This window comes from Chinchilla lanigera, unplaced genomic scaffold (genome assembly GCF_000276665.1).
Source record: "Chinchilla lanigera isolate Chin_1 unplaced genomic scaffold, ChiLan1.0 scaffold00009, whole genome shotgun sequence".
NCBI lineage: Eukaryota > Metazoa > Chordata > Mammalia > Rodentia > Chinchillidae > Chinchilla > Chinchilla lanigera.
The window spans coordinates 30,861,714-30,885,519 of record NW_004955410.1 but is presented as its reverse complement, the minus strand read 5'-3'; the positions used below and the strand labels follow the sequence as shown (position 1 = coordinate 30,885,519).

The 23,806-nt window shown below is 41.0% G+C and overlaps 1 protein-coding gene across 1 annotated transcript in view; it reads right to left on the bottom strand.

The window, feature by feature from the left end:
* The window catches only part of Chn2 (chimerin 2), a 276,818-nt gene that overhangs the window by 103,268 nt on the left and 149,744 nt on the right, over positions 1–23,806 (bottom strand). The window lies entirely within an intron of this gene.

Here is a 23,806-nt window from a genome sequence, read left to right as displayed (position 1 = left end):
AATATAGTTGGGACACATTAAGGTTTTTATTGATAGCTGAAGGTACGATAGCAAGTTTATGTTTATTCATTGGAGTGGAATATGAGCCTGGTGACAATTCTGTCTGCTGTCATCCCTCTCTACAGTCAGATTGGCTGTTTTCTCTTTAGGGTTCACACACAGGCACGGTTGTGGGTTTCAAGGCACTGACATCTTCCTGGCTCACAGGAAAATGCTTACAGGATGCAGGGCTCTAAGTGTGCTTAGGATGCTGTGGCCCAGAGGAAAAGCTCAGAGAGATGCTTGGGCTGTGAGGACCACATTCACAAGTCTGCCTAGGATAAGCCTCGCTGGCACAAGACTAATCATCTAGACGCTTATAAATATGTGTTCACTCTTCTGTACATTTTACACCTGAAAGCACTCAACCAAGAGGGGCGTTCATAATTCTCAGTCTTCAAGGTTTGGAGCCTGCTCAATGTCTTTGTGAAGGAAGATTTAAATACTATCATTAACAGAAGCACGAAGTGTGCAAAAGGTACCTTATTATCTGATGTCTTTTCTATAACTGATGTGTTCTGTTGCTCTACATACCAGTAAGCTTTTTAATGAGTTGAGTATTTTGTCGTTTATATCTTTCCATTGGCTTTCACAGTTCTGTCTTTTATAATACTACTGATATGCAATTGTAACACTAATATGCCTGAGAAACAATTTAAAATTAGGAACTCCAAAGGAAGTACACAATATGTAATTACAAGATCTCTCCCCATTCTTGAAGACCCAATATTCCAAAATTTGAAATGATTCCCTTCATAGAAGGATAATTGTTTATTCCCACTTTTTAGGACAGTCCATAACACCAGTTTGCAAAATTTGCATGTACCTTCTAGCCCTGTTCTCTTTCTGTATCCTATTTTTTGTCCAAAGCAGGAAGAGTAATTTGTCTAGCTTCCCAGGTAGATAGTAAGGTACATGAAGCCTGCTGCTAACTTCTGGAGTGCAGATTGCAGGTGGTTAATAAATGCTGAATTTAATTGACTTGTAACAAGACAACAAATTGCTTTAAGTTCATTCATCAATCATAAAAAAAAATAGAGCACACTTACTAGGTTACTGGCTCTATGCTCAGCCCTGTCACTGTTCATAGAATAATGGCCTTAAAGGAGCAAGAAGGATATCTATGAGGAGCTCAGGGGGTTCTGCACTTGCAACAGGAGAAAAATACACATAAGAATAAGCCTAACAGAGACTCCAAAGTAGGAAGGTAAATGTTATGGTGTCATGAGGGATACCAAATACAATCCTGTCCAGAGGAGACTTCGATCCAATTGAGGGACAAATCTCCTTTGTAAAGAAAACCACTAGAAAATAAAACAAGAAGACTGTCATGTAGGACAGAGCACACACAGAATAGAGTCATGGAAGAGGCCCTAAATATTGCCAGAAACATTACTGATTTATCATTTTCTTTTGACCTGAAATCATATAACTAATTACAGAGTCCTGGCTTTTCTTTTTATCTAACTGGGCAACTCTACATAAGAGAAGAGGACACATGGAAATAAGGTGGGGTGGGAGGAGACAGAGGGTGTGGTCAGATATCTGACCACTGATCGAAGCTGCTTTGACAGCAAGCTGATTCAACATCTTTCCCTTTGTTGTATTTGTTGCTCTTATAGAAAATACAGTTGACTTTGGTAACATTAAAGAGAGAAAGGGAATGTCTGGCATAAAAACCCAAACCAAATCAAACCCTTTTTCTTTTTATAAACTTTTTTGCTCACTGGAATCTAGACACAGCCTCTATCTCTACACTTCACTAACCTTTAAACCAGCTGAGAGTTTAATTTTTAAGTTAAATGACCTGGAAAAAGCATAAGACATCCACATTTCTTCAAGTTGGATAGGACTGGACCTTGAGCTAGACAAAACCCAGGCGACTAAGTGTCAGGGCTCCACAGGACAAAGTACCTGCCTGGAGGGACTCGGACCCACCACACGGGGACCCAGCTGTGCCTTACAGAGCTCAGTCCACTTCCTCCCCAGGCAGAGCTCTGTGTCAGCCAGCCACGGGATTCAGGCCCAGCTGTGAGACGTGGATTTGTTTTATTACTGAAGCTGTAACACTGAATTTTAGTTTTCAATGAGATTGCCTTCAGTGAATATGACTGAGACAGAAGACTGCTGATAAATAAAACGTAGGGCACTCAGATAGCTTCCCCGTTGAGAGTTATTAAAATCTGGCAAATTGATCAAATAATAGAGGATGACTGTAGGTGGTCACATGGATTCAGGGAAGGTTAGAACATGTAGCAACATGTAACAAGGTTGTTTCTGGAGCTCTCTGGCTGCTGTGAATGTCCTAGGACAGTAGCTTGGGCCTCTTTGGTGCCCTTGACCTTTGTGGATAAGATTCAGAGACACAGGCTCTGCTTGCTCTGGAGAATTAGTGCTCCAGTTCCAAGAAGTGAAAGAAATCTATCCTTTTTGAAGAAAAAGGAACATGTAATAATTCATAGGCAAAGTACTAGATCCTTTAATACTGGATCTACCTGTTTCAGAGAGTAACATCCCTACTTAGAGGAGGAGAAGACCAAGTACAGGATCAGTTGACAGAGCACACACCTGAAATGGATCCATTCTGAGACCTAGGTGGACCTGGTATGCATGGTGCAGCCATGCAGAACGTTGACTGATCTCTTTAAAAATATAACTGAGTATTTTATTCCAAATAAGCATCATCTATAGGAAACTAGTCCCCCAAAGTGCACAATACATGCCATTGTTGATGGAAACACTGTTGGAATTCCTCTTTTTAGAACTGCCTATTTTACAGCTGCATTTCTCAAAGTATGTGTGTATTAATTCAAAATGCTTGTTAAAGAACACAGATTCCTGATCCTCACCTTGGACTGCCTGAGCCAGAATTCCAGAGAGTAGGCTGGGATATACTGTGTTATTTAATCTAGCCTCCTTAGATGATACTAAAGCACATTCTGAAGTCAAAATCACTACTTGCTTTTTGAGAGTGGATATCATTTAGGCCAACAGGCATCCATTACTGAGCCAAACCAGTAGACTGGGTAAGTGACCTAAATAGGAAATACATTTAAAACAAAAGGAAGGCATAATCACAAGATTTTCAACATGACTTCTGAGGGTATTTTAGAAGAGACATTTCCAAAATCCTCTGGGCAACAGGAATTAGCAAATGAAAGCAAAACTCTCCAAGATAACTGGTGGGAAGGGATCATGCTCATGTAATATATAGCTGGACCTACATATTCTCAAGTTCCATATGTACACACTCAACCAATTACAGATTGGAATATTTCAAAAAAAAATTCTACAGAGTTCCAAAAAGCAAGACTTGAATTTGCTGCACCCCAAGTACTATGCTGAATCCAAATGAGAGAAGTGAGGCATAGGGATATTAGGGAGTATAAGGCATCTAGATGTGATATAAAGTGTACAGAGGGTATATGTAGGTTATATACAAATACAGCACTATTTCATATAGGAAGCATACCTGCAGATTTGGGCATCAGTGGTGGATTTGGACCCCAGCCCCTGTAGACACTGATGTATTGAAATATGTAATGTGTTAAATTGCATGTACATATGTATTAAAATAAGATCTGTTTCATGACTGTATAGTCACATCTTGAACATGATTAAGTTACCAGCAATGTGATTGCTAAGATGGCTTTGGTCCTGATCAGTCTTTTCCATGACACTCACATGCTGTATTTCTACATATGTGAAGCCAACTTAAAGGCCATGGCTTCCTGCTAAGAGCCTATACAATATTCCATATTCATTTTTAGAGCACCCCTTAAATCAATTTTTCAAGTATTAGTAAAGTTCTCTTAAATAACTTAATGATAATGTAGTCAGAATTGTTGCATAAAATAAGGGACGATCAAAGCTGCATAAATGTTTAACTTTTAAAAAAATTATTACAGTACGAGACACACTGCCACTAATCTCCCTCAAAATACTCCCCCTTGCATCAAACACACTTATTCCATCATTCTTGCTGATTTCTGAAGCAGTTCTGGAAGTCCTCTTTCGTGGGTATCTTTATGAGTATGATAAAAAATAGGGTGAATGCGGCTGCTGAGTGCCAGCCAACGAAAAGGAGGCTCATAAAGACCTTATGGTTCTCATGTACTTTATTCCCTGGATCTGCCACAGTGCAACTTCTGGATCTTCCCAGAAGTCAAAATCACCAGGAAAGGTAAATGTTTTGCATTGATTCAAGACAATGAGGCAGCTGTGGCGGCACAAAGGACTCTCGGTAAAGAGGGCTTCCGGAAGGGCTTCCGGAAGTGCTTCCGAAAGTGACAAGAACGGTGAGACAAGTGTGTTCGAAGCAAGGATGAGTATTCTGAGGGGAATTAATGGCGATGTGTCTTTCACTTTGATAATTTTTTTTTTATTTAAACATACACTGTATTTTTAAAGACCAATTACCTAATTGTTTAATATTTAATGGGGTGATGAATATGTATGTTTATATGCAGTGTACAACTGAATAAAATGGGAATTTCATTATCTTTCTCCACTGAGCATGTCCTAGAATAAAAATAAACAATGAAAGAATGTTGCTAAAGATTTGAAAGTTACTCTCTCATTGGCCCTGAGGTGGTAGTGCCCTCAGGTGGTTGGCCTAAGCAAACACTGAAGGGCCAATTCCTCGGGGGAAAGGTAGGGAAACTGCAATATGTATAAACTCAGGGCCAATTAGGAGAACACTGAGATATGAGAGAAGTTTGCCCTCCATTGTCCAGCCACTCAAGTGTGATCTGTGAGCCGGCAGCCTGCTGGTATCCCCTGGAACCTAAATCTGCATCTCAAAGGGATGTCATATCCAAGTCGAGGCCTGAGAAGCTGCTGCACACACCAGCACTTCAAGAACTGTGTATAACAGGTTTTTATCCGGGGAAGGATTTTTGGCTAAAACTTGTAGTAAGTCATTATAGCAAATATCCAGACAGTGTGTGCTCAGAGAGCAAAGGGTGCCTATGCTCATTAAAAGTGTGCAGAACGAGGCAAAGAATATGAATGCAGGGCCTTGCTTGTCGTCAGCCTGCTATGTGGCTGTAGGTAGGTTACCACGTTTCTTTGTACCTCAGTTTCCTCAATTTTCAGTAATACTGGTGGTTGAACAATATGTTGTTTTAACAGTGTGCTGTTTTAATAAGGCTATTTGGGAAATTAGATGAGATACTGCCTATAAAAACACTGTGAGACTTGGAACACTGGTAATACTGAACATTTACTAAGTGGCTGTTCTGTGTTAGGAATTGTCCTCAGGGTTTGCATGTATTATCTCACTTAAGCCATTGAACAACACCATGAGGTGAGGGGTATTATTTTATGGAGAACCACTGCATAGCTAGCCAGAGGACACAGAGCTAGTGAGTGGCTAAGTCTGGATAGGGGACCCCTTAAGCTCTGGGGCCACTGCTTCCCCAGTAGGGAACAATCGTTGTTGATGCCCTCACTGGCTCTCAAGATTCTGCAGTTTAGCTAAATACTGAATAGCCTGAATGCTTTTGAAGTTGTTTTTTTTTTTTTTTTTTTTTTGCTAGGACTATCCACCTTAAAATCTCTTTCAAATGACCTGAATTTTATCAGGGAGTTAGCAAAAGAGAATTTTGCCTAAATTTGCCTAGATGGACTGATGTTTTTGGCTCTTTCAAATACTTTCCTGTGGTTTTGAATTATATGTATTCCCAAACTACCTGGTTCATTTCCCAATTTATTCTTCTAATTTTAAGGAGGAATTCTCAGCATTTTGCAAAACTTGAAAGAACAGTCTGGTGACAGCTGCATAGTGACAGACAGGAGGCATAATCCTTAAATGAGTTTGCTTTATAGTCAGATTATCATTGCTCAGATAAACACAAGTCCTTTTATATTCAACACAAAGACATTTAAAGAATATTGTGAGTCCTCTGTAAACAAGGTTTCCAATTATTGAAAAAACAAAGCTTTTATAATCCTTCAGCAGCTGGTATATGTTAAGTTTTTACTTAATAGAAATAATTTAAAAACCCAATTTAGCAACCTTTTACAGAGGGCAGCTAGACTGCTGGAGTCTCTGAGATACAGATCAAGGGAGGCAGAAAAGGCTTTGATGGGGGATTTGTACTGGTGATATTGGGGCAATTCCATCCATAAAAATAAATATGGATAATTCCTTTCTAATTAGAAATCAAAGATCTCTGTTGGAAAGAAAAATATCCAAGTACTGAAATTTACATTCTTGTAATCAAAGTGCACTGTATAGAATACATTTGAGCAAACATCAAAATCGCTTCTTACTATCTAGAATCTAAAACCTTATTTTTCCTAATGACAGTACCATGATGCTTCTGGAACTAGGGCAGAGCACTCATAGGCTAATTCTTCCAGTTCTGATCAGAATGTATTGCAAAAATCTACCGGTCAGTCCTTCTGTAATAAATCTTAAGAGGCCACCAATGACTTTGCTAAGTTCTCTAAGTATATATAAGTCAGGTAATTTAATAACCTGACCTCAGCATTCTGTTAATGTACAGATGCATATAAATAATCATATATGGGGTTAGAGATACTTGGGGCCAAAATAGTTCCTATTCATCTCTTTTGATTTATGCCTTCCAATTTTTTCCCCTAAGAATTTGATTTTTAAAATCAAGCCAGAGTAATGGTGCATGCTTGTAATGCCACTGCTCTGGGTGGCAGTAGCAGAAGGATCACAAATTTGGACACAGCCTGAGCAACTAGTGACTTAGAAAGACCCTGTTTCAAAATAATTTTTATAATTATTTTTAAAAGCCTAGGACACAGCTCAGTGCAAGTATGCTGGCTGTAGTCCCATTACTGCCATTAATAAACATGTTACTAAGTAAACAAAAGCAATGAGAACATTAGAACAATTAGCAAATAAAACTCTGCCTTTAGACCATTAGTTCTGAAGTGGAAGGAAGGTGATTTAGCCCCCCAGGGGACATTTGACAGAGGCTAGAGAATTCTGTTAGTTGTGACCAGTGGGGGTGGGGTCTGCTACTGGTGTCTATTGGGTAGAGTCTAGGACATTGGTAAACACCTTACAATGCATAGGGCAACCCTTACCACAAAGAATCGCCTCACCCAAAATGTCAATAGTAAGAACCCCTGGGCTAGAATAAAAGAATTCTAAATTCTTAAATATTCCCAAGAAAGTCACTAAAAACACTTTTAAACCAAAAATACAAATACACAATAAACTACTTGAAATACATAAAGCAAAATGGAGTATAAGGAAGGTAAGAGGAAATATTTATTTTTATAATACAAGCCATTTATAAAGGTATTTTAAAGAAAAGCAAGTACTGGTGAATGCCTCTACCTAATCAAGACAGTAGTTCAGATGAATACAAAATGAAACAGATTAAAATGTCAATAAGATTAATAAAGGGATCTATTCCCTGCTTGGAAAAATTTTAAACAATGTAAACTATAAAAACCATAAATAAAAAATGTAAGTCATTTCTTGGAAGTAACCAGCTGTCTTAGTTACTTTTCTTGTTGCTGAGACAAAATACCCAACACCCACAAGTTAAGGGAGGAAAGGTTTATTTAGCTCACAATGTGTAGATGTTTCAGTCCACCACTGGCTGGCTCCAAAGCAAGGTGGAGTGGCAGACAGACAGTGCAGAGGAGAAATAGTTCATGGCAGGCAGAGGATAGCAAAGTAAGCAAGGGATAAGACAAGCTTCTTTCTGTCCCTTGTAATGTATCCAGGCTACCAGGATTAGGGCAGTGCCAATCTAATCGTTGGATTGATTTAGAAATCACACATCTTTAATGCCAGTATCACACACTGTAGATTGAGCCACCTCTGAAAAAGCCTGCCTATGACAATATGAGGCTTTGGGGGACATCGAGACCCAAACCATAATACCAGCCACACCATGCACATGTGCACTGATATGTGAATCCACTCTATGCCTCAGAGCACGCCACTTTGAAACTTTTTCCTGGTCACTGGGTCACTGGGTTGTAAATGGAACCTCTACCATTTACACCACCCCTGGGCACAGCAGACACTCTGGGACAAGTGGCTAAAGTGGTGGTCAAACATCTATCCAGTGTGAACTTTAATAAATTCCTGATTTCCTAAGTTTCATTAAATAAGCCACTGTAAAAAAAAAAAAAGCATCATAAAGGAGGAAGATGGAGTGTCTAAATTACTTATATTCAGATGTTACAAGTAGTAGAAGGAAAATTAAATACACACACACACACACACACACACACTGCTATACCTCATACACTGAGCTTTTTGTTCCTGCCTCTGATCTTCTGATCAAGACTTGTGACCTAGACCCAGAACTCCCCTAAAGGCAGAGCTGTTGGGACAAATTCGCCAGTGTGTTGGGGGGCTTTCATTCTTCCAGCTAGGTTTGTTGGTGATAGTCATTCGCATTCCTTATTCTTTGATTGCCCAAAGGCGCAGAAGTAAGCTCCAAACAAAGATCTGGTTGACACTGACAATAAAGGCTGTATCTACTTCTACACAAAGAGGAAGATAAACTGTCCACAGGAAAACAGATACTCAGAAAATTGTGATTCTGTTGTGTTAGCTGGGCTGATCTTCAAATTGTTAAAATCCCCTAACATCCATTCTGGGGCCCTAGCTAAGTTAATTGAAATAGGAAAATCCACACATCACATCCAGGAGTTCAACCTCTTTTACTTCTAATCCTTGTGCATGGCACCACCCAGGACATCATCCACCACGTGCCTAAACTAGACATGGTCACCAGATACTACACTCTCCCCATCCCATTTCAGTCCCTTGCTGTCTTTTCATTGCACAAATTCCTTAATTGCTCTTGAAATGGTCTCTATCTTTCCATGTACACTGTGGTACTTATCTGCCTGGTCACTGTGATAGGCTTTTTACTAGTCTTCCTGTCTGTGCTTTTATCATCCTCCAGTCTATTTTCTACAGTGAGATCAGAAAAGACGAATCTCTTCACATTGCTTTCTGCTGAAAATCCTTCACTGCTTCCTCATGGTCAGATGTGCAAACCTACAAAACTTTCTCTCCAGACCATTCTACTTAAAAATAGTACCTCCTCTCCTCATCCTCCTCTTTTCTGGCCTATTTTTTCCATGACATTTACACCATCTGGGATTCTATACATTTTACCTGCATGTTGTGATGGTCACTTTTATGTGTTAATTTGAGAAGGCCATGGGATGTACAGATATCTGATTAAACATTATTTCTGGTTGTGTCTGGAAGAGGTTTGAGTAGAGAGACTAGGTTAAGCAGATAGCTTTCCCCAACGTGGATGGCTGTCATCCAATCTGCTGAGGACCCAAGTAGTACGGAAAGCAGAGAGGAAGGTTAGATTTGTTCTCCCTCTGCCTGGCTGTTGAACTGGACCATCTATCTTCTCCTGCCCTCGGTATGTGCTCCTGGTTCTCAGGTCTTCAGACCCACACTAAGACCAACACCGTTGGCTCTCCAACTTTCAGGTCATCCAACTACACCAGTGGCTTTCTTTTGTATCCAGTTTGTGGATAACACATTGCAAGATTTCTTAGCCTCCATAATTTCATGAGCAACTTGTATAAAACAATCTCTATTTATTGGTTCTCTTTCTTGGAGAACACTAATATGGGTGGGTTTTTTGTTTTTTGTTTTTGTTAGTTTCTGCCAATGTTTCTTTTCAAATGGAAACCACACAAGGGCACAGATCTTGTGTGTACTTAGTGCTACATCTCTCGAGTCCAGACTGTGCTGGCATTGACTCTGTACTCTGCCGTGTTTGAATGGAATACATGGATGGAACACAAGATCTCTTACTGGTGCACGCACACTCTTGCTCTCCCACATCCTCATCCCCCAATTCTTCAAGTTCTTGACTCGTAACTCCCTACAGTTTCTGAAACACACCCCTGTCATTCATAACTGTAGGCTATTCTTTGGCAGGCTATTTCCTCTGCCTAGGATTGTAGTACTTGTTCTTCAATCCTGCTATACCTTAACCTGGCAAAATCCCACTGATTTTAAAGATGACTGCTCAGATGTGGCCTTCTAGGGGAGACTACCATTGGTTACTTCAAGCCAGTTCAATTGTTGGTTCCTGTTTTCCCTCTGAATTTTATGAAGGCCTTGGTTAGAGCCATGTCACTCTTATGGGGATTAGAATTGTTAGCATTTAAGCCCAAATATGGGCTTTTTTGAGGGAAGAGCTTCTGTTTATTTCATCTCTGTTGCTTAGTACCCAGATACATGTGCTTCACAGATACAGCTTCATGAAAGTAGTTCCACCACATTTACTATGTACCAGGCATCGTTTTAAGTATTTTCCTCACATATATTAATCCATTCAATCCTTATGAATATCCAATAGCTAAATGCTACAGGTTATGTCTAGATATTCCCTCAAAGCCTCATCTGCTCACAGGTGGGGCATTTGGGAGGTAACTGGATCGTAGAGGCATGATAATCATGAGTGAATTAGTCCATGATGAGTATATAGCTGACTTGCTGTTAGGAGGTGGTATCCTGCCTAAAGAGGTGGGGGTCTGGCCTGGAAGGGTTTATCTCTTCCTGGCTCCTTTTCACTTTCTGCTTCCTGGCACTATGCCAGGAGCCACGTGACCCCTGCCATGCTGCCCTGCCGTGGAGCCAGTTGACTATAGACTGAAACCTCTGTACACTGTCAGTCAGAATAAACGCCTCTCTTCCCTAAATTGAGGATGTCAGGTACTGTGTCCCGGTGATGATGAAAGTGAGTAAGACAGTAAGATCTATCAAACTCATTTCTAAAGAACGTATTAAGGCCAGCAGTCGCAGAGTGCAAAGGCAGTCCAGATGACCCTAGAGCGTTGACTCTAACTACCACACTCCACCGCCCTGAGGTGCCTCAGTCTTATTCCCGGGGTGCCTGGAGACATCCTACTTCAAGTCACTCTCAAAGCCTTTGGATCAGCTTTTGTTTCCATTCAGGGAGTCTCCTCACATCCTTCCAACCACCCTTGATCACCCTCCACCTTTCTTTGGGTGTTAAATTTACCCAAAATGGTTTCTGCTGCTCATGATAGAATCCTGAGCAATATGCCCATTAAATCTAAATTTCCAGAGCTACAGCCAGGTGTATGTGCATCTTGCTAAAGCCCACAGGTGAGCAGGGTCACACTGAGAATGGGGAAACACAACTTTATAGAGCAGTTCCAAAACTTCAAGAGAAAGAAAGCCTTCCTAGAACCTCGAGACACCTTCCCAAGAACTCTAAATGGATTTTGACTCCTTTCCCAGTAGGCTTCTTGGAGCACCAAAGGCTCAGCCATGGAAGGCACTTGCCTCTTAGGCATTCACCTCGCCAGCTCAACTCCTAAGGTCTCATTTTAGCCCTCTCTCCCTTGCTCCATCTTCCCTGGCACTATGATTTCTTGGATCTGTGTATTGCCTCCTGAAACTTGCCATCAGCTCTGCTTGTTTGGACAAGCCAATTAGGCCACCCGCTTGGCTCTGACGTGACACTCTCTTGGCTGGAACTCTGTCCTCAGCCTCTGACATCTAGGTAAAATGGCTGCTTGCTCCCACCAAGCCAATTCCCATGGAGGCCATATTGGCCAGGTTGGCTGGCCTCCCACCAGGCAAGGCAATCAAACCCAATGGGCTGGCCTGTCCATCCTTCTGTACTTTATACAAATATGATCTCTTATAAAGAAAAATGAAAACCCAGGATTGAATTATGCATAAAAATTTATCTTAATACCTAACCTCGTATTTCTTTTGCTTCAATTTATCTTTCTTTCTTTTTTGGGGTCTTCAGTGAAAATGAGGATCTGTGACTATTCTCTAAAGAATAGAGATCCCATTTATTCTCTAAAGAATAGAGATCCCAGGTGGCAACTCTGTGCCACCTGATTGCCTGTTCTTCCTCAAACTAAATAATCCTTGTTCTTTTAACCTTTTCTAATGGGCCCCACTTTCCAATCCTTAATTCATCTTTATTATTCTTTGAACTCTCTTTAAATTCTCCACATACCTCTTAGGCTCAAAGAGCTTGAAGTACCCAATAGAATCGAATCAAATCAAGGGAAGACTAACACTGCTGCTAAATTTCTAGGGAGAAAGGATTGTGTGAGCACATACATTTAATTCCTCTCTCCTGTTAGTAAATTCCTTCCTTCAAAGCCTAATGGTTTTTGGGTTAAGCGGTGCTATATGTACTTTGGAGGAGTCAAAGAATGTCTATCATTCTTATTCTTCTCCCAGGAGTTTTTTTTTTTTTTCCCTCTCTTAGAAATGTGAGAGTATCATAGGTCCAAACTGATGGATGAAGTTTATAAACCTAGAGAAAGAAAAGAAGAGTGAATGTGGAAGATGGAAGAAATGCAAGACTTGTAAAGTGTTAACCATTTTTTACATTAGAGTTTCCACAAAGGCTTCTTAGACAGGTTGTCCTCTGCTACTATCCCTCCCCTACAATGACATTTTAATACTACCAATAACTAGGCTGTTTGTCTGTTTGTGTTTTGTACATATATTTGGGCTTTAGACATAAAGATGTTTTTTGAATGCCCTTCCCCGATATCTATTTCCCCTGGGGGTGATATTGGCCACCTTGAGAATTCATAGTTCGGTGAGCTCTTCATGACCTCAAAATGCTTTCCATACGTTCTTCTCACAGCAAGGTAGGCTGTATGCCTTTTCTTCCTTCTTACAGAGAAGAAGCTACAGCTCACAGTGAGTAATAATTTGCTGTCCTAGCTCCCCAGAACCAGGAACAGATTCAGGGTTCAAATCAGTCCTTGAACTTGGCTCCAGCACTCATTGCTCTAGATTATAATGATGTCATGAAATCCAGGCACTTATTTTCTATTAGGTTTTTATTTTAAAGAACTTAATTTAGCATTTCTGAAACATGCACTCTCCCCCCAAATAATCCCCAGTATGAAAATAAATAAAAGAGTGAAGGTGCATTATTAATGTTTGTCCTTGTCTCTAACCATACTTTTCCTGACACATTCGCTAGTCCAAGTTACCAGTTCTGGGGCATGGCTTATGGGTTCCCAGCAGCTCTGACACTCAGTTGTTCTTCTGCCTATCAGGGCTGAGACTCCAGGAGAATGGCTTTGTTCCTGGGCCACAGCACACCCAGCCTTTGCTCTGTGTGCGCAAACAGTTTTTATTTTTTGTTTTAGTGTGAAAGTGTTCATATGTGAGAAGTGGAAAGATCTTCCCAACAAACAGACATACCACTTAGATTCTGTATTACTTTATGCCATGTTTATGTTCATCCCCTTATCACTTACTGATGCAGCTTTTTAAAAATGTATTTTGACATTGCAGATACAGCATTTTTCCCTCCAAATACTTCAGCGTGAAAATCACTGGCCAGAACTCCATGTCACATAAATTTTTAATAGGAGGGCTACAAAAGCTTTGTTTTTAAAACACAAGAAAATGAGCATAATTTACATGCTCAGGTATTGTCACCAAGTAACAATTCCACACACCCCTTTAGCTCCCTGCTTATGAGGCACTTTTGCTAACAGGCTGCCATTGTTTGGCAAGGGACAAAGTGACCGTGAGAAAGCAGGTGAAACAACACCTGCTTCTTGTGATTGTCTTGGCCTCTTCCACCAATATGCATGTGCTACACATGAAAGCCAAACTGTTTCTTACAATGGCTTAAATAAAATTCTTCCTAAATTACAGAGCTAGAATATCCTTTTTTTCACTGGTACTATATAGTATTTGGGATATATTAGAAATTAGAGACCAGAATGTCCAATATATAAGTGCCAGAGCCATTTTTAAGTGCTTTACACATATTAACCCACTCTTCGAAGTTACTATTGGTGCATGATTAATGGTCATCAAACTTTTTCTGGCAAGGGCTTGGTGGTAAACAGTTTAGGCTTTGAGGAACACACAGTCTCTGTCTCAAGGACTCAGTTCTGCCATGATACCATGAAAGCAGGCAGATAATACAGGAAGAAATGAGCATCGTTGGGCTGGGGATATAGCCCAGTGGCATAAGCACCTGCCTGGCAAGTGCAAGGTCCTGAGTTCAACCCCGGGTACTGAAAAAAAAAAAAGAGCATTGTTGTGTTCTAATAAAACTTTATTACAAAACAGTTGGTAAGCAGTAGTTTGTCAATAGTTCTGTCAGACTAGCAAATGTGAGAGTCTGTTCTCAAAATTCAGTTTCAGGATATCTTATAGTTAGCTCAAAACACAGAGCTCGCTAAGGTCTCTCAAGCCTTTTTATTTAAAGGTGAGTCCAATCATCTGTGTTCATGTGTCTTCATTCACTGCACTGGGTAGACAGAATCATAAATTTTTATGTTACAGCATCCTGGTGCCAACTTTGAGAATCACAATGAACCAAGGCAAAAAATGGCTGTTAAATTTTTTAACCATCAAGACTACTGAAATGCAATGCAGTTTGACCTGCATCCTTGAGGTACTGGTGAGACAGCAATAAGAATAGACTTTGAGAAGCCCTGGAACCTTGAGGACCACAACAGAGCAAACGGGCACCCCAAGCAGTGTAATTACACACTTGGTAGAAAACCCAGGGAAATGCAGGAGCAACTCAGCCCACAATTGATGTGTAATTCCTTAGAAGGACACAAGGTGCTGGATGGCAACCAATACGATTGGTTGGGTGGTGCCAAGGCTATTTAATTTCCTTTCATTCTAGATAGGGGGATAGCACTGGACATGTAAATAAGGAGGAGGAAAGAGATACATCACTAAAGCAAAGCTTGCTATTTTGTCCAACAAGACAGGGAGAGCCTGTGTATTTAAAGCTGATGTCCGGTCAGATTGTGTTTTGTCAAAGGACCTGGCCAAACGTGTCTGATTACCAGTAGCTCAGTTGGCATCAGTCTGGAAATATCAGAGGAGGGAAAAGAGGTGGGCCTGGGAGAGCCTGGCTTTTATGTGCACCTAAAGTCACTTGAAATCTTGAATTGAGAATGCTTATTAAGCACACAGATGATCAGTTGGGTGAAGAGGCTAACACATTGGAAAACAGAAATGTGATTTAAAAGTATTCTCGACATAAGGATGATGACTTACTGTTTTTATTAATGCAAAGGTCCATCGAAGTACAAGGAAATCTAGTAAGGATGCTTTGTGCATTGTCATAGGTGAGAAAAATACCTAAGACATCCAAAAAGTGCTGGAGTTCTTAATAGCGCACACTGAGGATGAATGGATATAGGCGTATATCCTCTTACTAGAAATGAATTGTAATAGTTTCGCTAAGTGGCAATAAAAACATAACATCACAGATATGAATTAAGGAATGTCTGCAGCCTGACACCGATTCACTCTTGCTCTCTGCATCATAACAGAGTGTGGAAAGGTCAGACACAGAAAAGAAGAAAGCTGAAACATTTTCAAAGGAGAGAAACTTACACCTAGGAGAGTACATATAGAAGAAATAAAGGAGGCTATGGAAGGACTTGGCATAAAAGCCTAGCATATTTCTGGGCAACCAGTATCATTAATAACAACAAAAAAAGTCTTGATTCCTCTATCTTAGGACCTAGGGGGAGCATCTGAAATAGAAAAGCTGAGAAAAGCAAGACTAATCATTATAATGGTACTCCTGGCACTTGAAGAGACCCTGCAGAACTTTTTATAGCACAAGTGTGGAGGGTGGCATCTCCAAAGTTTCTGATTCAGGAGGTCTGAAGTGGACCAGAAAATGTGCATTTCTGACAAGTTCCCAGGAGATACCCTTGCTGTGCTAGCCCTGAGACCCACTGGGTTAGATGCCCTGGAAGTAGAACACAGTTGTTAGAATCTGGCCTTTGCCCCTGCCCTGTTGCTAGTCTTGTTTCCTCCTGTATCTCAGGGGGATTGCTTCAGGGAATAATCTACGTGAAATTATTAACCCTGCTCAGGCACAGGAAGTGCCATACAGTTTAGTGCTCATTACTATCAAAAGACTGACAATAAACAAATAGGCAACAGCATTTAGGCTAATCATATTCAAGTTGGAACCATCTTAGATGGCACCAGATTGCATATTTGTCTGATGGAACAGAGTCAAGGTTATAAATTGGTTTCCAACCATCTCAGTGTTTGGTTAGCCAGGCCATGCTCCCCTAGGACACATGGCTCATGGGGGGGGCAAAGTGCAGCTGGTCCTTCTTAGCACTGTTTCTCAGTTACAGTTTAACCAGGTGAGCAAAATCCTGGGGCAGGTAACGCCCCACCAGCGCACACCCAGGGCTGTGCACCTGCTCCTCCTCCTAACAGGTGGCCCTGGCCATCCTGGAAATCTTGCAGGACTTGACCTCGGAGCACAGGCCAGACATACAATGGGCCACTGTTCTGTTTGGTTGTTGTCATCATCTGTTTCCTGCTCCTATAAGAGAACACCACGGAGCATGTAATACATAAACAATAGAGACTTATCCAGCTCATGGTTCTGGAGGCTGCAAGTCCAAGAGCAAGCATGTGTTGAGGGCTTTAGCTCTGTGTCACAACAGGGCAGAAGAGCAAGTGAACATGTACAAGACAGAAAGAAGAAGTGGGGCCTGACTCATCCTTTATATTTGGTAACTGGTCTCTTAAAAGTTTCACTTGTCAACACTGATATGATGGCAATTTGTTATAGTTTATGTCTGTGTGTGCCCTCCAAAGCCTCATGCAACCACGGGGCAGGCTTTTAGAGTTTGATTATGGGTATGAGAGCTACACCTGCCCTGGGGTGGATAGTTTGCATATGTAAGGGAGAGGAAAAGGGTGCTTGAGGACATTCCTCCGCCATTCCACCCTGGTGTGTGCTTGTGGCTTAGCTGTGTTCTGCCGCCCTGAGCTAGCTCTCTGCCATGTGCCACTCTGCCTTATAATCTGCCAAGTATGGACTGAAACTTCCACAAACTGTAAGTGAAATAAACCTTTCCTTCCTTAATTTTGGGCATCAGGTATTTTGTCCCAGCAATGAGAAAAAAATAACCAAGACACAATTAAATTTCAACATGAGTTTTAGAGGGGACATTTAAGCCATGGGAACAGTATAAGGCTGTCCTTCCAAGTGCCAGGATTTCCTCATCACTACTCTGTCTCAGTTTGGATGGCTCCACTCCACCCCCAGCCATATCTAGAGTGACACTGTCATCAGCTAGGGAAGGTGACTAGGCCTATGCTGTCATGCATGATGTTATCAGCTGTTCTTTTCTAAAACCATGAACTAAACAGCACAATATTCCCTCTCTTGTACCATATAAATAATGGAATACATAGATTTAAGGTAGATGTTAAGAAATAAAAATCACCTGGTGAGATTAAAGAATCTTCTCAAGAAGCTTTACGTCATATCAATCACATTCCATGAGATGCACCTTGTGCATAAATAAATAAATAAATAAAACATTTATTTTCAATGACTAAGAGAAGTGAGGAGAACTATGGAATAGTAGAGAACTTCTCTGAATTTACTTAAAGTCTGTGACTTGAAATGCATTGAGCTATTTGAAAACTATTTGGCCAATCATTTTGGCTTGTTAACATCTTCCAGTCCCTGTCTAATCCTCCCTATTTCCCCTAGTGCCCTCGTAGGCCAGTGTAGGTGTGCTGTGCGCTGTGCTTCTTCAGCCCCTCCTCCTGCCCTGGCCTCTCAGACTCGGAACTGTGTAAGAGCTGGGCCTCTACCACCCTGGCCCCCTGCGTGTGATTTCACCTTTGAAACGTCTGTACAGGCTCCAGAAGCAAGTTGTGAGGTCTGTATTACCTTAGAAGACATTCAAAGTATGCCAAAAAGAGTGAATTCTTCTTTTTTTGGCAGGGAGTGTAGAGTGGGGGATCAAATTGCTTGTCAATAAGAAATTAAATACTTATTTTTGAAAAGCACAAAACATTTGGTTTTATCATTAGCACAAAAAACCCCTTACATGTCAAAATCTTTTTTCTAACATTAGCCTTGCTAGAAATGAATACTGTACTATGGTAAGTATAAAACCAAAGCAAGTCTAGCGCAGGACAAATTCACATCAAGCAAAAAGGCTGTCTGCATTAGTGGGGGAGATGAAAGCCTGGGAGGAAAAATGGTGAAAAAGCCCTTTATTCTTGGTTGTGTCAATATTAAGAGGATAAAAAGAGACTAGCGAGGAAAGCCTAGGATGAAAAGAATAGAAATATTTCTTACCGTGGAAGAAATAGCCTTTTGATTACTACATATGAAGCCAATGAAAGGGTAATGAGATTGATTTTTGTTTGTGGCCTGTAGGATCAATCTCATGACTTTAGAGATGTATCTTCCCTGGATAGCTTGAATCAGTAGAGTTTTCACATTCCACGAAATGCATGTTGCTTTAAAACATTTATTTTCAATGAATAAAAGAAGAAAATGGGGGGCTGTGGAATAGGAAGAACCCTTTGAGTTTACTTAAAATCTATGATATAAAATGTACTGAGCTAGTAAAGAATGGTTTGGCGAATCATTACAGCTTGTTAACATCTTGCAGACAGGCTGAAGCCAAAATAAATGCCTAAAGCTACAAAACTGGGAAGTCTAGGTGTAATTAATAAAAATTTAAAAGGCACTATGAAAAAAGAGAATGCTGTTGTTTTAGGCTTCGAAGAACAGTTCTACAAACAGAGGTGAAAAGAGTAGATATTTAGGTACACTAAAAGCTAGAAAAATGCACAAAAAGGGAAAGGACATTTGAAGTAGGTGAAATAAGGTAGTGAAAGACTGCTGCAGTTTAAGATTAGACATTGTCACCTGTGCTTTGTCTAACATTTGACAATCAAGAGAGAGGCTGATTTCTGATCACAAATGCTGGAAACTTCAGTTCTACAATTCGCTTTTGCAATAAAAAAGCAGATTTCTCAAATAGATTATTTTATGGCAAGGGAGAAGGGAAACGAAGTTGCATAAAATGGAGAACAATGGGAAATAATAGCATGTAATTTTATTTCCCTTTTTTGGAATTGCTTTTTATAATCTCATATTCACAGCAGCAATTTCAAAAAAGACAAATGATACCAAATCATTTACAGTCACAAAAGAATTTCTGCTTATTTGGTGTATTTTTTAGGCAAATCTCATGGAATTTGACTTTCAATTAGTCATGCAAGTAAATCTTCACATTTTGGCCTTTTGGAGAGGCCAGAAAGAAACTTGGATTATTCCAGGAAAAAAATATACTAGTCTGTGTTTAAGTAAGTACCTTTACAACTGCCAAAAGTCCAACTGGCTACCCTAATAACAGCATTGAGTAAACCTGATACGAGATTAGTAATAGTTTGAGGATCCTAAATTCCTTATGTTAGCGATCCCTATCCATTTGTTCCATCATTTTGCTCTATATTTATGGATTACCCACTGTTGCTGGGCTATGCTGAATGCGAGTGATATACCTATGATTAAAACTGATGAGGTCCCTGGAGCATGACTTCTTCTGGACAGAGTCACCAGCAACATTAAAGTAAGTTAAGAAAGTCTGTCAGAGAGTGCATTAAGTACAGCAGTCCCCTCTGGCTGTGGTTTTTGTTTTCCTGCAGTTTCGCTTACCCACAGTCAATCATTGCCTGAAAATATTAGTGGAAAATTCTGGAAATAAACAATACATAAGCTCTAAGTAACATGTTTCATAGTTTATTATATTTTAATATTACTTATTGCTGTTAATCTTTTGTTGTGCCTAATTTATAAATTAAACTTCACTGTAGGTATGTACGTATATATGTATGCATGTATGTATGTATGTATAAAACCTAACATAGTATATAAGGATTTAGTACTATCTGCTGTTTTAGTCAGGCACAGAGTATCTTGGAAAACATTTCTTGTGAACAGGATGGGATTACTGTACTACAGACAAAATAAACAGGATGATATGACTTATCTGAGTGTTAGGGAGGTGCTAATTTCCATGGAGCTCAAGGAGCACCACCATTAATGGGTGGCTTTTGATCTGCAACCTGGACATACATAACCAAGGGACAAGAATTTCTAGGCAAAAGATAGTGCAAAGGCCCTGTGGTAGCAACACTGGTTTGTTTGATGAATAGAAATAAAGCACAGTAAAGCTGAAAAGCAGTGTAGTTTAAGAAGGATGATACAGACAGGGTGGTGCTTATTGCAGAAGACACACCATGGCTAAAAGGCATAGCAAGAAATTTGACTTATTCTAAGAGTAATGGGAAGCTACGAAAGGGTGCAAGTTATATTTAACGATAATGACTTTGGCTCTTGGTGGGTGAAGAGTGTGATTGTGTGTGTGTGTGTGTGTGTGTGTGTGTGTGTGTGCATTAATGTGTGCTGCACGGAGGGTGTCAAGAGAAGAAGCAAGATCAAGTGGGGACTGCTGACCTGCACAGGTCCAGGCTGGAAAGGTGGCAGAAATCATATAGCTCTCACGAAGGTGGAGGAAGGGAAGCACATGAAAGACAGACCGGAGGTGGAGCTGACACGCACCAGAATGGAAGAGAGCGGGGCAAAGCGGGACTACGAGCCCACATCTGTATCAGACATCACTGGGAAGGCCTGTGAGCCGTCTCCATGCAGAGGCCAAGCAGCCAGACGGAGAGAGGTGTTTGGACTCCAGGGGAGAGGTCTTAGCTAGAAAAACAAATTTGGGATTCAATATTCTGCCCAATTCCTGGCAGAACACTCAGGCACACATTTGGTAATTAATAAATGCTTATGGAGTGACTGATTGATAATTGACAGAAAGGGCAAGTGAGAATTTTGCATCCTGGAAGATGTTTTGAATCTCTTGGCAAGAAGCATTCAGGATACGGCTGCAGAGTGCCAGGTGCTGCTGTGGCTCGATAAATATTAATTTACGAAGATGAATCTCAAGAAGCAGTGAGCTGTTATTACAGCAGCTGACCTGCCTGGCCTACATGGCGCCAGGGCCATCCTTCAGCTGCTTGCACCTTCTGTCCCTCATCCGCAGAGTCTTTTCTTCTGGTGGTATAACTTCTGACCCGGGCATCTTGCGTTGTTCTTCATCACTGCCACTTTGCCCTCACATCAGGGCATCCTGCTGACTGTCCCCAGTGACTGTCTCTGAGCCTGTCTTGTAAAGGTTTCTGAATCATGCATGTTAAATAGCTATTATGTGCCAGGCACCACAGTAGACATTTGGCAGGTAGCAACCCTGCAAGAAGATGTCTAGCCTTAGGTTTGGCTTTCATCTGCATGGGGGTGTAAGCGGTTGGCTCTGGGTCAGATAAGCACTGGCAGAACAAGAAGTCAAGACGGATCCAACTTGACTGAGCAGCTAAACTCCCTGCATTCTAGGACTTGCCAGATTGTTGGATTTTGCCTGCAGAATCTGTCTGTATCCTGTGTCACCCAGCTCCCAGTAGAGTCCATCCTGAAGCTGGTGGGTGTTCGTGCGATCAGTTACACAGTCAGGTTGGCCTGAGGCTTTACCCTGTAGTGACAGCGTTTCCTATCTCTGCAGTGCAGACTTCATTTGGTACTCTACTGGGGGTACTGATTCTGTGAACTTGAGGATCTTGGGAGAAGTCTGTAGCCCAGGAAGGCAGTCTCTGCGGTAATCAGAGAAAAACAGAGAATGGAGATGCTACAGCCCCCAGGCAGGATCAGTAAAGAAGGAGTGGAGAATATGGGCTGGGGACTATGGAGAAAGACAGCAGAATTGTGTGCAAAAGGAAGATGTGCACTCTTCCTAGCTGGGTAAGAAGAGAGACGAACTAGAAATATACATCTAAAAATCATAACTCATTGTTCCAACAAAGAAAGCCACTATGCCTTTGTGTAAATGTGTTCACCAAGCATCGATCTCGCTGGGCACATACTCTAATGAGAGGCTGCCTGTCCCATTAGGCACAAATCCCCAACTAGGCAGAGACATTTGACTAAACACCACCCACGACAGAAGCAACAGTTTGCCCTGTATCTAAGACCTAGGCAGCGCCTCAACTCACAGGAGGCCAGGTCCTGGGAGGCCCAGTGGTTTGAGCAGGAATTAGTCGCAGTGACCATCTCACCAGAGAACAATATGAATCATGGCCTGGCTGGCAGCTGGCGCTCATCTGGCTGCACCTGTTCCTCCAGCAAACTCGTCCCTTTATCAGCTAACACCTGCCTGGTGGGCTGGGCCTCGTGCTGGCTGCTAAGGACACAGAGCTGATGAAGATTCATACCAGGCTCCATGGCAGAAATGGGACATGAGATTTCTAGAGGCCAGCTACCTATGGATCAAGCATCAACCAGGCCTCATTTATCAATGGGTCACACTGGTACATGTGGAAAGGTTAAAAGCTTGGTTTAGAAGACAGACAATAGGGGAAGAAAAGCTACATATGTCCCATAACCTTTAAATTACAGCAGATGGTGATGGCTGGGTGGCATTAAATAGATACATGGTGCACCCTCCATCCACTGAAAGCCTGGGAAACTTTGCTGAAACACTAAGAAGGATTTCTTTGAAGACCACCTGAATCCATCCATCTCCTCTGCTCACAGTCCGCCTGCCTCCAAGGATAATTGACACGGTTGGGAGGATTCTGAGAAACAAAGAGCCTCTCTCTCCCCTCCTCTCTCTCTCTTTCCTCCTCTTCCTCCTTTTCCACCTCCTCCTCCCTCCCACTCCCTCCTCCTTCCCTCCTCCCATACCCACTTGGAGGTAAAACGTTAAATATATATTTGGTTACATCATAATTCTGTTCTCTTTCATTATGAGCACTTGAAATGCCAATAGCCAAGTTCTTTGTTGTATTTCCAACACCTCCTACACAAAAGCTGAAACGACGCAGGCTCTCCACTTGTATTTGTTGAATACATGAATGAATAAATTAGTATTTTCCAATCCCTAGGGTTTCAAACATTGGTGCTCAGTCTTGCCTAGTGAATTCTTGTTAATAACCCTAGATAGAGGTCTTAGTTATATGCCAATCTTACAAATATTCTTTTCCTTGAGATATTTAAGCCCTCTACACCACTGCACATGGTTATACTTTTTCTGATGGAGAAATGCTGAATGAAACAATGAATGAGTAGAAGAATTTTGAGTAAGTTGATTCATAGTTCTTATCAAAAAATCATTATTTACATTTCATTTATGTTTATATATTTATCCTACCTTTCCTTATTTGAATATTATTAAGTATCCAAGAGACTGCAGAGTTAGTGATACAAGGTGAGATACTAAATAAATTGGAACTCACTCTGGATTTTTTTCTTCATCAGCAGCAATATTCCTGGTATGAAAAATCTAGTTTACCCTGCATTAAACACAAGATTGCTTGACGAATTGAGCCACTTTCCACAGAAGAAAAATGTGATGTAGAAGAAAAGTATTGAACTGTGGTAAGTTAGCTCTGGATAGTTACCTAAGTCTTTGAAACAGGTTTAAAACCAGACCCAGAAAGTACTGAAGTTCAAGGCTTGATCTCAAGAGTGTTGGAACTGAGACCTTCGCCTGGACAGTGCATACATGCTACTTTAAAGGCGCTCTGCTACTCTATATTTAATCAAAGTAATAACAAAATAAGCAAGGGCTTGTGGGTCTTTGGTTTGAAGGATATGGGTGTGGTCATTAAAAGATCTGGTCAGGATAAAAACAGAAAAGTCGAATCAGTCCTGCCTTTCAAATCTTGCTGGTATTCCAGGGGGCTAGAAAAGCATGGGTGAAGGGAGGGTAGGGAAATGTCTAGGGGCTGGTCAGGATTGTTTACAAGCTGATACGTTTGTAAGTTCTCCCTAAACTTAGAAACACTTTTCACATAAAGATATTTTGTTTTAAAAGGTTATGTAAATATGACAAAGCATAAAGATTTGCTAAACATGGGTATTAAACCTGAATACTTTTT